This window comes from Balaenoptera acutorostrata, chromosome 11 (assembly GCF_949987535.1).
Source record: "Balaenoptera acutorostrata chromosome 11, mBalAcu1.1, whole genome shotgun sequence".
NCBI lineage: Eukaryota > Metazoa > Chordata > Mammalia > Artiodactyla > Balaenopteridae > Balaenoptera > Balaenoptera acutorostrata.
The window spans coordinates 39,790,715-39,803,629 of NC_080074.1; the positions used below are offsets into that span (position 1 = coordinate 39,790,715).

The window sequence follows — 12,915 nt, forward strand, 5'->3', positions numbered from 1 at the left end:
GAGGTTGGAGAGCATGAGTGAGAGATGGCAATGACCCAGAGGGCAGCAGTGTCCTCTAACAAGGCCCTGGGCTTGGTGTTCCAGGTAGATTAGCCTAGAAGGAAGACTGTTGAATACATCCTTGTCCTTTTCCTCTTTAAAAACCTCTGATGATACCACAGGAGTGTGAGGGAGACCACGAGTACCATTTCAAGGCAGCTCTAAGCACACTGAGTAGACACCATGAGCAAGGCTCACCAACCCAAGTTGAAAAAAATTTAAGGACAAGAAGTTATCACTGAAATTAAACAGCAACAGATGTATCCAAGGAATATTGTGGGAATTTGATTCCCTTATGAATCTTGTGATAGATGAATGTGTGGAGATCATATCCAGGGCAACAGAAAAATATTGGAAAGGGGATAATACAAGGAAATCGTATCATCATGTTAGAATCCTTAGAAAGAGTATAAATGATGGCTGTGTTGAGCAGAGAAATCAATTTCTTCCACACGTCCCATCCCCAAAGGGCTTGTTTTATTGTGATGTAAAAGTCAGGTGATGCACACTTGTCATATTAAATTTTTTACTGAAATTTTTAAAAATCCAAAATGCTGATAACTTGCTAAGATCAGATCCAAAATCCCCTGACATCGAAAGTCTTTGATCATTTGGTTCCAAACTACCTTTCTCATCACTTCATGCCAGCAACCCCTTCCCCAAAATATATTGTTCCTAGAGCCACACCAGGCCATTTACTCTTTCCCTCAACATGCCTGATGCTTTCACATCTTGACACCTTGGCTCTAGCTATTCTCTTCCCTGCAATGCCTTTCTCTTCCTCTTCATCCAGCAAAGTCTTAGTCCCCCCCTTGGAGACCTACACTGTGAAGCCTTCATGGCTCACTTACCAGATAGTTTGTCTCTCATTCCACTGCTCTGCCATTACATTCTATCCCAATCATTTGTTTGCATGTCTGCCTGTGCGCTGAGACAGGGAGCTCCTTGAAAGCTAGTTTTAATATTCTGGTGCTTAAGCAGAATTGGCAAAAATGCAAAGAGCCCGTGATCTGCATTTAAAGCAATTATAGCAGTATTTTGTCCTGCATTCTCTCTTGCTACACTGATTTTCCTGCCTGCATTTATCCCTTCCCAGCTGAATCTTTTCTTTTGCTCTTCTCAGACCCAGACACAGGAGAAAACCTTTCTATGCAAGGTTGATAAGCTTATCTGTAAGAAGGGCTAAATAAATGTTTCAGTTGTGTTTTTAAATTATTGAATACCCAAACCCACAAAGACATTTTTGAGGACTTTTCAATCCCATGTGTATTTTCAGGGAAGTGTATCTAATATGTTTTTATTAGTTAATTTACATTTAGCTTATCAACATAATGTACTTTTAGTCATTACACTCCAAATCTAACACATTCCCTTAGGAAGCACAACAATCTATTTTTTCTCTATTAACAGAGTGTTGTTTTCGCCAACTGAAACTTGACACATAATATTAATTAAACTGAATTTCTGGTTTCTTTAAAATAAATTTTCTGAATGAACACAATAGAGTGCAAGATCTTTGAGTTAGTACCATCAGGGGACTACATTGGAACCCGACTCTTTTTTTTCTTTCCTTTTTTTTTTTTTAACTTTTTCTTTTTTTTGGCTGCATCAGGTCTTAGTTGTGGCACGCAGGATCTTTCATTCCGGCACACAGGCTCTTCATTGTGTTGCATGGGTTTCTCTCTTGCAGTGGCGCACAGGCTCCAGAGCGTGCAGGCTCTGTAGTTAAGGCATGCGGGCTCTCTAGTTGTGGCATGTGGGCTTGGCTGCCCCATGGCATGTGGGATCTTAGTTCCCCAACCAGGGCTTGAACTGACGTCCCCTGCATTGCAAGACGGATTCTTAAACATTGGACCACCATGGAAGTCCCTCTCTCTTTCTTTCTTTCTTCTTTCTTTCTTTATTTCTTTCTTCCTTCCTTCCTTCCTTCCTCTCCCTCTTTCTTTCTTTTTTCTTTCCCTCTTTCTTTTTTCTTTTCCCTCTTACTTTGTTGTGTCATGAAACAGTTTCATATCATAACATTTTAATTTTATCATAATAAAAATATATTTTAAAGTCATTTGAGGTTACATGGAACACACTCAAAAGCTGTAGCATCAAAGTGAAACAGTGTGAGGGGGGAGCTTCAAGATGGTAGAAGAGTAACACGTGGAGATCACCTTCCTCCCCACAAATACATCAGAAATACATCTACATGTGGAACAACTCCTACAGAACACCTACTGAACGCTGGCAGAAGACCTCAGACCTCCCAAAAGGCAAGAAACTCCCCACGTACCTGGGTAGGGCAAAAGAAAAAAGACAAAACACAGACAAAGAATAGGGACAGGAACTGCACCAGTGGGAAGGAGGTGTGAAGGAGGAAAGGTTCCCACACACTAGGAAGCCCCTTCGTGGGCAGAGACTGCGGGTGGCGGAGGGGGGAAGCTTCAGAGCCAAGGAGGAGAGCGCAGCAACAGGGGTACGGAGGGCAAAGCAGAGAGATTCCCACACAGAGGATCGGTGCCGACCAGCACTCACCAGCCCGAGAGGCTTGTCTGCTCACCCGCTGGGGCGGGCGGGGGCTGGGAGCTGAGGCTCCAGCTTAGGTCGGATCGCAGGGAGAGGACTGGGGTTGGCGGCGTGAACACAGCCTGAAGGGGCCTAGTGCACCACAGCTAGCCGGGAGGGAGTCCGGGAAAATGTCTGGAGCTGCCGAAGAGGCCAGAGACTTTTTCTTGCCTCTTTGTTTCCTGGTGTGCGAGGAGAGGGGATTAAGAGCGCCGCTTAAAGGAACTCCAGAGACGGGCATGAGACGCTAAGGCTGCTGCTGCCGCCACCAAGAAGCCTGTGTGCAGCACAGGTCACTCTCCACACCGCCCCTCCCGGGAGCCTGTGCAGCCTGCCACTGCCAGGCTCCCGTGATCCAGGGACAACTTCCCCGGGAGAACGCACGGTGCGCCTCAGGCTGTTGCAATGTCATGCCAGCCTCTACCACTGCAGGCTCGCCCTGCACTCCGTACCCCTCCCTCCCCCGGCCTGAGTGAGCCAGAGCCCCTGAAGCAGCTGCTCCTTTAACCCCGTCCTGTCTGGGAGAGAACAGATGCCCTCAGGTGACCTACATGCAGAGGCGGGGCCAAATCCAAAGCTGAACCCCGGGAGCTGTGCGAACAAAGAAAAGAAAGGGAAATCTCTCCCAGCAGCCTCAGGAGCAGCGGATTAAATCTCCACAATCAACTTGATGTACCCTGCATCTGTGGAATACCTGAATAGACAATGAATCATCCCAAATTGAGGAGGTGGACTTAGGGAGCAACGATATTTTTTTTTCCCTTTTTCTCTTTTTCTGAGTGTGTATGTGTATGCTTCTGTGTGTGATTTTGTCTGTATAGCTTTGCTTTTACCATTTGTCCTAGGGTTCGGTCTGTCTGTTTTTTGGTTGTTTTTGGTTTTTTTTTAAGTACAGTTTTTAGCACTTGTTATCACTGGCAGATTTGTTTTTTGGTTTGGTTGCTCTCTTTCTTTCTTTCTTCCTTTCTTTTATTTTTTATTACTTGTTAAAAATTTTTTTAATCATTATTTTTTATTTTAATAACTTTATTTTATTTTATTTTACTTTACTTTATTTTATTTTATTTTATTTTATCTTCTTCTTTCTTTCTTTCTTTTTTTTCTCCCTTTTATTCTGAGCCATGTGGAGGACAGGCTCTTGGTGCTCCAGCCAGGTGTCAGGGCTGTGCCTCTGAGGTGGGAGAGCCAACTTCAGGACACTGGTCCACAAGAGACCTCCCAGCTCCACATAATACCAAACAGCGAAAATCTCCCAGAGATCTCCACCTCAACACCAAGACCCAGCTTCACTCAACGACCAGCAAGCTACAGTGCTGGACACCCTATGCCAAACAACCAGCAAGACACGAACACAGCCCCATCCATTAGCAGAGAGGCTGCCTAAACCCATAATAAGGCCACAGACACCCCAAAACACACCACCAGACGTGGACCTGCCCACCAGAAAGACAAGATCCTGCCTCATCCACCAGAACACAGGCACTAGTCCCCTCCACCAGGAAGCCTACACAACCCACTGAACCAACCTTAGCCACTGGGGACAGACACCAAAAACAACGGGAACTACGAACCTGCAGCCTGTGAAAAGGAGACCCCAAACACAGCAAGTTAAGCAAAATGAGAAGACAGAGAAATACACAGCACATGAAGGAGCAAGGCAAAAACCCACCAGACCTAACAAATGAAGAGGAAATAGGCAGTCTACCTGAAAAAGAATTCAGAATAATGACAGTAAAGATGATCCAGAATCTTGGAAATAGAATGGAGAAAATACAAGGAAAATTTAACAAGGACCTAGAAGAACTAAAGAGCAAACAAACAGTGATGAACAACACAATAAATGAAATTAAAAATTCTTTAGAAGGGATCAATAGCAGAATAACTGAGGCAGAAGAACGGATAAGCGATCTGGAAGATAAAATAGGGGAAATAACTACTGCAGAGCAGAATAAATAAAAATGAATGAAAAGAATTGAGGAAACTCTCAGAGACCTCTGGGACAACATTAAACGCACCAACATTCGAATTATAGGGGTCCCAGAAGAAGAAGAGAAAAAGAAAGGGACTGAGAAAATATTTGAAGAGATGATAGTTGAAAACTTCCCTAATATGGGAAACGAAATAGTTAATCAAGTCCAGGAAGCACAGAGAGTCCCATACAGGATAAATCCAAGGAGAAACTCGCCAAGACACATATTAATCAAACTATCAAAAATTAAATACAAAGAAAAAATATTAAAAGCAGCAAGGGAAAAACAACAAATAACACACAAGGGAATCCCCATAAGGTTAACAGCTGATCTTTCAGCAGAAACTCTGCAAGCCAGAAGGGAGTGGCAGGACCTATTTAAAGTGTTGAAGGAGAAAAACTTACAACCAAGATTACTCTACCCAGCAAGGATCTCATTCAGATTTGACAGAGAAATTAAAACCTTTACAGACAAGCAAAAGCTAAGAGAATTCAGCACCTCCAAACCAGCTTCACAACAAATGCTAAAGGAACTTCTCTAGGCAGGAAACACAAGAGAAGGAAAAAACCTACAATAACAAACCCAGAACAATTAAGAAAATGGGAATAGGAACATACATATTGATAATTACCTTAAATGTAAATGGATTAAATGCTCCAACCAAAAGACACAGACTGGCTGAATGGATACACAAGCAAGACCCGTATATATGCTGTCTACAAGAGACCCACCTCAGACCCAGGGACACATACAGACTGAAAGTGAGGGGATGGTAAAAGATATTCCATGCAAATGGAAATCAAAAGAAAGCTGGAGTAGCAATTCTCATATCAGACAAAATAGACTTTAAAACAAAGACTATTACAAGAGACAAAGAAGGACACTACACAATGATCAAGGGATCAATCCAAGAAGAAGATATAACAATTGTAAATATTTATGCACCCAACATAGGAGCACCTCAATACATAAGGCAAATACTAACAGCCATAAAAGGGGTAATCGACAGTAACACAATCATAGTAGGGGACTTTAACACCCCACTTTCACCAATGGACAGATCATCCAAAATGAAAATAAATAAGGAAACACAAGTTTTAAATGATACATTAAACAAGATGGACTTAATTGATATTTATACAACATTCCATCCAAAAACAACAGAATACACATTCTTCTCAAGTGCTCATGGAACATTCTCCACAATAGATCATATCTTGGGTCACAAATCAAGCCTTGGTAAATTTAAGAAAATTGAAATTGTATCAAGTATCTTTTCCGACCACAATGCTATGAGACTAGATATCAATTACAGGGAAAAAAATCTGTAAAAAATACAAACACATGGAGGCTAAACAATACACTACTTAATAACCAAGAGATCACTGAAGAAATCAAAGAGGAAATCAAAAAATACCTAGAAACAAATGATAATGAAAACACGACCACCCAAAACCTATGGGATGCAGCAAAAGCAGTTCTAAGAGGGAAGTTTATAGCAATACAATCCTACCTTAAGAAACAAGAAACATCTCAAACAACCTAAACTTACAACTAAAGCAATTAGAGAAAGAAGAACAAAAAACACCCAAAGTTAGCAGAAGGAAAGAAATCATAAAGATCAGATCAGAAACAAATGAAAAAGAAATGAAGGAAACGATAGCAAAGATCAATAAAACTAATAGCTGGTTCTTTGAGAAGATAAACAAAATTGATAAACCATTAGCCAGACTCATCAAGAAAAAAAGGGAGAAGACTCAAATCAATAGAATTAGAAATGAAAAAGGAGAAGTAACAACTGACACTGCAGAAATACAAAGGATCATGAGAGGTTACTACAAGCAACTATATGCCAATAAAATGGACAACCTGGAAGAAATGGACAAATTCTTAGAAATGCACAACCTGCCAAGACTGAACCAGGAAGAAACAGAAAATACGAACAGACCAATCACAAGCACTGAAACTGAAACCGTGATTAAAAATCTTCCAACAAACAAAAGCCCAGGACCAGATGGCTTCACAGGCGAATTCTACCAAACATTTAGAGAACAGCTAATACCTTTCCTTCTCAAACTCTTCCACAATATAGCAGAGGGAGGAACACTCCCAAACTCATTCTACGAGGCCACCATCACCCTGATACCAAAACCACACACATATATCACAAAGAAAGAAAACTACAGGCCAATATCACTGATGAACATAGATGCAAAAATCCTCAACAAAATGCTAGCAAACAGAATCCCACAGCACATTAAAAGGATCATACACCATGATCAAGTGGGGTTTATTCCAGGAATGCAAGGATTCTTCAACAGACGCAAATCAATCAACGTGATACACCATACTAACAAATTGAAGGAGAAAAACCATATGATCATCTCAATAGATGCAGAGAAAGCTTTCGACAAAATTCAACACCCATTTATGATAAAAACCCTCCAGAAAGTAGGCATAGAGGGAACTTTCCTCAACATAATAAAGGCTATATATGACAAACCTACAGCCAACATCGTCCTCAATGGTGAAAAACTGAAACCATTTCCACTAAGATCAGAAACAAGACAAGGTTGCCCACTCTCACCACTATTATTCAACATAGTTTTGGAAGTTTTAGCCACAGCAATCAGAGAAGAAAAAGAAATAAAAGGAATCCAACTCAGAAAAGAAGAAGTAAAGCTGTCACTGTTTGCAGATGACATGATACTATACATAGAGAATCCTAAAGATGCTACCAGAAAACTACTAGAGCTAATCAATGAATTTAGTAAAGTAGCAGGATACAAAATTAATGCACAGAAATCTCTTGCATTCCTATACACTAATGATGAAAAATCTGAAAGTGAAATTAAGAAAACAATCCCATTTACCACTGCAACAAAAAGAATAAAATACTTAGGAATAAACCTACCTAAGGAGACAAAAGATCTGTATGTAGAAAATTATAAGACACTGATGAAAGAAATTAAAGATGATACAAATAGATGGAGAGATATACCATGTTCTTGGATTGGGAGAATCAACATTGTGAAAATGGCTCTACTACCCAAAGCAATCTACAGATTCAATGCAATCCCTATCAAACTACCAATGGCATTTTTCACAGAACTAGAACAAAAAATTTCACAATTTGTACGGAAACACAAAAGACCCCAAATAGCCAAGGCAATCTTGAGAAAGAAAAATGGAGCTGGAGGAATCAGGTGCCCTGACTTCAGACTATACTACAAAGCTACAGTAATCAAGACAGTATGGTACTGGCACAAAAACAGAAATATAGATCAATGGAACAGGATAGAAAGCCCAGAGATAAACTCACGCACATATGGTCACCTTACCTTTGATAAAGGAGGCAAGAATATAAAGTGGAGAAAAGACAGCCTCTTCAATAATTGGTGCTGGGAAAAATGGACAGCTACATGTAAAAGAATGAAATTAGAACACTCCCTAACACCATACACAAAAATAAACTCAAAATGGATTAAAGACCTAAATGTAAGGCCAGACACTATAAAAAACTCTTTGAGGAAAACATAGGCAGAACATCCTATGACATAAATCACAGCAAGATCCTTTTTGACCCAGCTTCTAGAGAAATGGAAATAAAAACAAAAATAAACAAATGGGACCTAATGAAACTTAAAAGCTTTTGCACAGCAAAGGAAACCATAAACAAGACCAAAAGACAACCCTCAGAATGGGAGAAAATATTTTCAAATTAAGCAACTGACAAAGGATTAATCTCCAAAATTTAGAAGCAGCTCATGCAGCTCAATAATGGCCCATTATTAGAACTGAGGCACAAAGTCAGAAACCAATTTAGGTGCAAAAATCATGATGCTGCATCACAGAATTCTTTATTTTTTTATTTTTTATTTTTTTAATTTTTGGTTGCATTGGGTCTTCATTGCTGCGCAGAGGCTTTCTCTAGTTTTGGGGAGTGGGAGCTACTCTTCATTGCGGTGCATGGGCTTCTCATTGCGGTGCCTTCTCTTGTTGTGGACCACAGGCTCTACGCATGCGGGCTTCAGTAGTTGTGGCACCTGGGCTCAGCAGTTGTGGCTTGCAGGCTCTAGAGCACAGGCTCAGTAGTTGTGGTACACAAGCTTAGTTGCTCCACGGCATGTGGGATCTTCCCGGATGAGGACTTGAACCCATGTCCCCTGGATTGGCAGGTGGATTCTTTTTTTTTTATAAATTTATTTATTTTATTCATTTATTTTTGGCTGCATTGGGTCTTCGTTGCTGCGCGCTGGCTTTCTCTGGTTGCAGTGAGCGGGGGCTACTCTTCGTTGAGGTGCGTGGGCTTCTCACTGCGGTGGCTTCTCTTGTTGCAGAGCACAGGCTCTACGCGCATGGGCTTCAATAGTTGTGGCTTGCGGGATCTAGAGAGCAGGCTCAGTAGTTGTGGTGCACGGGCTTAGTTGCTCTGCGGCATGTGGGATCTTTCCGGACCAGGGCTCGAACCCGTGTCCCCTGCATTGGCAGAGGGAGTCTTAACCACTGTGCCACTGGGGAAGCCCTGGCAGGCGGATTCTTAACCACTGCGCCACCAGGGAAGTCCCCAGAATTCTTTAGATTACTGTTACCTCTCCTCAATATTGGTTCTGAAGTTTAGGATGAGTTTGAATATGCTTTGGGGTTCAAGTGCAATCAGCGGTGGGGAGGAAAGTACTGCAGAATCCAACAAACAGAGCTGAGAATTGGTCCCTGCCGGCATGACTTTCACTGCAAGAACTGAGAAAGGGACAGGGGAGGTGGTCCCGGAGAGGAAACATGAGTTACTATTCATGGAGGAATATTTCATGGATATCAAGTTGGCAAAAACAAAAACTGTCCCCTACTGTGAGGTTCAACACAGTGCTGTTGTCTAATGAATAAAGAATAGGAAAATGATAGTATGTGTTCTGAAAGGTTTAAGCTATAGATCCATCCCAAACCATTAACTTCTGTGGGATCTATGTGATTTTAAGTATTGGGCAGGATTAAAGCTTTCACAGTTTGCTGAAAGTTCTAAGTGCACTTTGGACTGATGACTGAGTCTCCTGTGTGAATACAGTAATGAACTTTGCTCTCTCTTAGTTTGTCTCTCTCTCTCTCTGGCTACTGAAACCTCGATTTCTAAAGCTATAAGTATATACTTACAGCTTATAGTACACTTACAGCCTGTGCTTCAAGAACCTGCAACTATTCTTTCTAGTACTGCAAGGTCAATTCAGCTAATTAATGACACCAAGAATAAAAAAATAAGGAGACAAATACTATTTGAGATCAAACTCATAGCCATTGTCCATCTAGCCCAGGAATAGACAATGGGTTGATTCTATGATGGCAACTACCAAAGCCTAGGAATGTGATCCCAAAATAATCCTTAGCTTCCTTTTATAGCAATTATGGATTTTCATCATAAGCCAATGGTACTTTTTTTTCAAAATCATGCCTTTTCTAACTGTGCATTGAGACCCATAAGTGGGTTGTAAAATCATTTCAGTGGGTTGGGACTAGACTTTTTAATTAAACAGAAAAAATAGAGCTGAAGAGTAGAGAAGTAAAGGGAAAAAAGAAAACTTTTGTTTTAGTTGTGTGTGTGTGTGTGTGTGTGTATGTGCTGGGTCCCTACACAAAATACATTTTTTCCTATGGATTACATTTTTAAAAATACAGACATAGACATAGACATGGATATAAGTATAGAGATATAGCTATATATTAAAGAAATAGCTGGCAAACTCTCCCCAAAATACTATCATCAATCCCATGTAAGGCATTCTCCACCATAATATTCATGGGCATCTACAGAAATACAATTATAATAAAAATGACTACCTTTGACAAGACCAGGGATAACTAAAAGTTAAAACAGAAAGAACAAGTTACTTAAAGTTTGGAAGACAAACTTAAGCTGAACTTCTCCAACCTTAATTTTCTCATGTTATAAAGAAAATCAGAGATGATTTAAAGAATAAGCTCTCAAAATACTTCATTCTATTCTCTTCTATTCTTCTGTTCTGCCAACCCCAAACATTTGAGTATTGTCATTCACTTTCATCCAACTCTAATATCAAACATTTTTCATACAAAATAAGTATGATGTCTTTCTTATTTTAAGAAAGTTTCTTTTTTCCCTAGAGAATGAATTCCCATTCAACAAAGAAAATGTAGAAGAAAGAAAATCACTCTTAGACCTAATTATTTAAAACAAATAGTGAAGATTTTTCTAAGCAGCATAAATTATCTAATACTTTCAGAGAGATTTACTTTAAACTGTAAGATAAGAACATGTTTACAAATTACATTATACAGGGTCTTCTGCTTGACTTACACCTTTGAGTTATGCAGAGCTATACAAATGTAGTTCCTGATAAAATAGACAGCAAATCAGTATAACACTGCAGTATCAGCCTTTGTGTTGGCAGAAATGCCCACTGATATTCTGGAGTGGGGGTGAACACTGGAATTCCTTTTAAACAGAGTATCAGCTGCATAATTCTCCTCTGATCTCACACCCACTTGTGCCGATCTTCCTTTTTCTCTGCCCAGGCACAGAGTGGAAAGAGATCAGAACACAATTCTTACACTCCCATTCTGCTCAACTCCAGTTCAAAGATAGACATGAAATGCAAGCAGGGTGTGGTTACACTTGTGGGATGTGAGTTTGGCCAGAGCCTGAGCATTGTTATCTCATCTGTTTTATTCACTCCCTGTGCTCTCAAAGTCCTATCTCTGATTCATTTTTTCTCAACCCTCTGAATCTTGAACAGAAAGAACTGCATTTTAGAACTAGAGCAGTGACGAGTATCATCTAAACCCTAAGTCCTTGCTATGGTACATAAGATGCTCCATCATCAGGTCTCTGTCTGTCCCTGTGACCCCCTCTTCTGCAACCCTCCCCTTCTTTGCACTGCCCTCCTTGCGAGCCTTAGACAACTCCAGCATGCTCCTGCCCCATATCCTGTTCCCTCTGCCTACCTTCCCTTGGGTTTCTGCATGGCCTAATTCAGATCTCTGTTCTACCTCTGAACCTAGAACTTTCCTGGGCCCATCACTCTGTATCCCATATACTTTGCTCTATTTTTCTTCATAGCACTTAAGTGCTTAGTTTGATTTCTTCTGCTGCAAACATGGGCTTTAGTGTCAGACACACCTAAGTCAGAATCCTGTCTCTGCCTTTGCTCTGATCTAGGACAAATTACATAATCATATACCTTAGACTCCATTTCCTTACTGGTAAAAATGAATTATTGTATAGTTAAAATGGAATTACATGTAAAAGTTCTGAACTCAATGCCTTATTAGATTAGAATTCAAGTTTCATAAGGGCAAAGATTTTGTGGGTTTAAAGCTGTACCTTATCCCCCAAAACAGTACCAAGAATTAGTTTCATAAACATATTTTGAAGGAAGGAAATAAGAGAAGGAGGGAAGGAGAGAGGGAGGTACAGAAGGAAGGAAGGAAGGGAGGGAGGAAGGAAGGAGAACAAACGATTATGTGATCAATTTAAATTATGTTTATTGTTATTCATTTTCTTCTACCAAAGTGGCTCTGAAATGCTTCTTTGAAAGAAGACATGTATGGTAAACGAATATGCACCTAACTTTTCCTAATGCACAAGAGGTCCTCCTATTCCTTCTCACCATCTGACTCCTAAAAGTTATTCAATCCTTATTTCTAATGACATCTGAAAATAAGCAAATAAATTAAAACATAAGAAATAACATACTGAAGCTAAGATAGCAGTGGTATAGGTCAGACAGGCAATAGTTGAGACCCAGAGTCTAGAGAGACCTGCTAAAGTGAGATGGTCCATATAGCTGATGACCCATAGCTATGAAGGTCTCCAGACAAGAGAATGAATTCTTTGCATACTCAATGTTAGAGGCCCTCTGGGAGGCCCGCAAGCAAAGCCCAGAATAAAAGGTATCTGTCAACAGGTAACAGGAAAAGTCCAGGTAAGCATGAAGTCAGCATCATGGATATCTAACAGTGGTCCTCCAGCTAACTGTGAGCTCCATGAGGTCAGGGACTTTCTCTGATGTATTCTCTTCCACATCCACAACACCTAGCCAATTCCCAAATATTGTGCATCCTCGATGATTATTTATTGAGTGAATAAATTACGAATCAAGTAAGATTATTTTTCAATTAAAGGTAACAGCCCCAACATAAGTTCTCTTAAAAAATAATGTAACTAAGCAGGCCAGGTTTAGATTTGACTACAGAAGCAGCTGAATGCAGGGCCCAAATATTAATATCGGGTTGTAGTCTTTTCATCTTTCCCTTTGGATGACTCCATTCTCAGCCCACCAACACTTCCCAAGGCTACATGTTTTTTTAGTCATGCAGCAGGAAAATT

General features: G+C 40.4%; 1 pseudogene; it reads left to right on the forward strand.

Moving 5' to 3' along the window:
- Positions 1 to 222: 222 nt before the first annotated feature.
- Positions 223 to 452, forward strand: LOC114235592 (small nuclear ribonucleoprotein G-like; annotated as a pseudogene).
- The last annotated feature ends 12,463 nt before the right edge of the window (positions 453 to 12,915 follow it).